Below are 3205 nucleotides of genomic sequence, written 5' to 3' on the forward strand. Positions count from 1 at the left end.
CAGCAGCAGCACCAGCAGCAGCCCCAGCGGCAGCAGCACCAGCCCCAGAGCCAGGCGCTCGTCGCCGTGCAGGCGCCCGCCGCCCCGGCCGCCACCCACCACCAGTACAAGCCCCGGGGGAACGTCCACTACCAGGCGAGCGCGGCCGCGGCCTCGCAGCAGCACGTCGCGCGCGCGCAGCTGCCCCAGCAGGCGCCGCAGCAGGCGCCGCAGGCCGCGCCGCTCTCGTACGACGACTACGAGGACGAGCGGCTGTACTACCGGGCCGCCCCGGCGCCCGCCCCCGCGCCGGCACCCGCCCCCGTCGCGCTGTCCGCCCCCGCTGGTCCCGGCCCCGCCCCCGGCCCCGTGTACCAGGCCTACCTGCAGTACAGGCGCTTCCAGAATGGGCGGACGCCGGCCGGCGGCGACTACTACAGCACATACTGAACGGAGGAGCCCGGCCTGGCGGGTACAGCTCACCATCAAAGTGTTCATCTAAATCGGAGATATATTCTTGCCATCTGTTAAAGACTTTTTTTTCCCGCAATTCAAAAGCGTCGAGTATAAATTTAAATTAAACGTGGCCATCCAACGGCAATTGATGCTCGGCATTTCAAAAGAATTAAGTATCGTTGTTGTGACGCAAGTTCAGAGGAGAGGGGAGCAAAGGGGGTCGTCTTATTTTCACCCCGTGACCATGAACGAGTTAGGAAGGAATTTCCTGTAAGATCTGTTAGCTTACATCGGCTGTGCAGAAGTCCTATATTAAAATGAGGATCAGAGGATTTTTTTTGTTAAAACAGTTAAATTAATGGTATTTATTTTACACCTTTTAAAGAATGGGAGGGAATTGCTCTGATCACTAGCGGTTTAAAACAAAGTAGTCAATCAAAATATATTGAGAAAAGTTTGTTTTTAAAAGAAAAGATTTTGTATTAGAGATTTAAAATACAGAGTAAGGAAATTTACAAATGTTAATTTTGTTGATGAAAACTTTAGTCTATGAGTGAAAGGAAGACTGTTGTGATATTTAGGGAAGGAAGTAAATCAATACTCACATAGAACAACATGAAGCAAGTGTAACGTAGAAAACAATAAGATATCTTCAAAATGGAACCATCATAAGTTTCTAATATACCACCATTGTGTCTTTTTACATGAAATTGTGATTTCTAAAACGCTTCAGTTAAGACTCATGGTTGACCACCTCATCGTTTTTGTATGATAGAAAAAATTGTATATTTGAAATATATGTATTAAGGAGAAACGCACTTGCGGCATTCCTATATTTACTCATATCCTCTACACTACAGTAGTTCAGATTAGTTGCAAGAAGGCCATGTCCATTCGCGGTTCCGCTGCAAGCTCTCCTCTTTCCTTTTCCGCCCAAGGCTCCCTATCCGCCCTCCCCCCTCTTCCCAACGGCTCAGGCAGAGGATACTCCATTCACATAGAGCCACTAGCATCAAGGAGCATCGACAAAGAGTCCGAACAGCAACGTCCCTGTTTGTAGCTACACGATTGTAGCTACAGCCGAGAGTGCCCGAGTCAGCTTAAACTGAACCGTCTATATACGAATTCATCACTTCCGCCAATGCTAGAATATCAACCAGAACTAAACTGCGCTAAGAACTAAAGCGAAAACGAAAGATATCAATGCCTCTCAGTAGCTCTCGCCTTGTCCAAGCGCTCGGAGGAAAAGGGGGCCGCGGGGCCTGATTCAGGAAAGCATTGCCTACCTTCCAGGCGTTTTCAACGACAATCATCGACCCACGCCTAGATTGACACGGCCTCACTTCTTAGCTTTAAAAAGGATTTATGAGCCTGGAGTCAAAAGAAACCCAAAGTCCCCGTCACGACAGACGCCTTAGGTAGAAGCCGTGGCCTACCTCGCAGGCGTCCAAGCGACAACTCATGTCGCGGCGACAAGTGGTCCCTGTTTATGGACACAAAAATGTGGTCACAAATGGGGCAACATACGATGTCCGACGCCACTAGCCACACGCCCCTTTTGTAGTTAAACAGTTGTAGCTACAGTAGTAGACATGACCGCATGCAGCTTCATCCGAACCAAAATTGTCGGCCCTAAGATCAACTCCAGGGCGGGGCAAATTTTTTCTTTGTCGCTTTTTGTCTCCCGTTAGACATGACCGAGTTTAGACCTCAGCCCCGTAGGAGCAAGCTGGTAGCCGAACGTGATAAAGTGTGATCGTTGGCAAATCGTGCGGGTGGTCGCTAGTTCGAATCCCGTACGCGGTCATTTTTCCCTGCCCTGCTGGCCAAGTATCTTCGGGCGTCGGTCACAGCATAGATCAAGATGCCGCTGAAAATAGCGCTCTGTATCGTTCCTTCGTGGCCAAGTCGGTAGCGTCCGGGCCCGGTACGAACTTGGTCGCTGGTTCGTATCTCGGCCGGGTGATAATTTTCGCGCTCCGCTGGCCATGACTTTACAGCCGTGCAACACCTGATGTGCTGGGCCGGTACGCAAAAAGTCGCTGGTTCGAATCTAGTCGACGGAACCCTTTTCCCTCTGCCAGCCATATGTTTCGGGGTGAGAGCCACAGCGGAGATAAGCTTCACCTATGCAAAACCCTCATCATTGGCTCAGTTGGAAGAGCGCGCGCTCGGGGCGCGGATGGTTGTCGGTTCGAATACTGACCGAGGCTCATTTTTTCCTATAAAGTAGTTTGCGACGCGGGGACCAAGGGTTAAGACAGAAGACCAGCCGACATGGGGAGGTGGACTTGACCGCCTACTCAGCAACCGCCCCCCCCCCAAAAAAAAACAGCAATAAAGTGTTCGCCTCGACCAGGACTCGACCCCTAGGCTCAGGGTGTCTTGCGCACCATGCCCCAGCGCGCTCGCCACTCGGCTGTCGACTCCACTTGTCGACGGAATGTTCAGAACTCGGTCACCTGCTTCACGAGTCTTGGTCTCCCGGATTTCACGCGTTCAGGTCGGGTCAAGTCCACCTCCTCGACTCGCTGCAGCCCGGATCGACTCCTGGCCAGAAACAAAGAAAATGGCCACTAAAAGAGCCCCTTGGGCGAGCGGGGGTTAGGTTAGGTTCATTTATGACACCTTTTCCGTGTTTTTGGCCGAAATTCGACCCGGGCTGCAGCGCGTCGAGGAGGTGGACTTGATCCGACCTGAACGCGTGCAATACGGGAGACCAAGACCCGTAAAGCGGGACCGAGTTCTGACCTTTACGTAGAGTGAATCA

General features: G+C 51.8%; 1 protein-coding gene across 2 annotated transcripts in view; it reads right to left on the reverse strand.

Annotated features, from left to right (window-relative positions):
- Positions 1-3205, reverse strand: part of LOC113212487 (uncharacterized) — a 215068-nt gene that overhangs the window by 4852 nt on the left and 207011 nt on the right. The window lies entirely within an intron of this gene.

This window comes from Frankliniella occidentalis, unplaced genomic scaffold, assembly GCF_000697945.3.
Source record: "Frankliniella occidentalis isolate FOCC.00 unplaced genomic scaffold, Focc_3.1 Scaffold35, whole genome shotgun sequence".
Taxonomy (NCBI): Eukaryota; Metazoa; Arthropoda; class Insecta; order Thysanoptera; family Thripidae; genus Frankliniella; species Frankliniella occidentalis.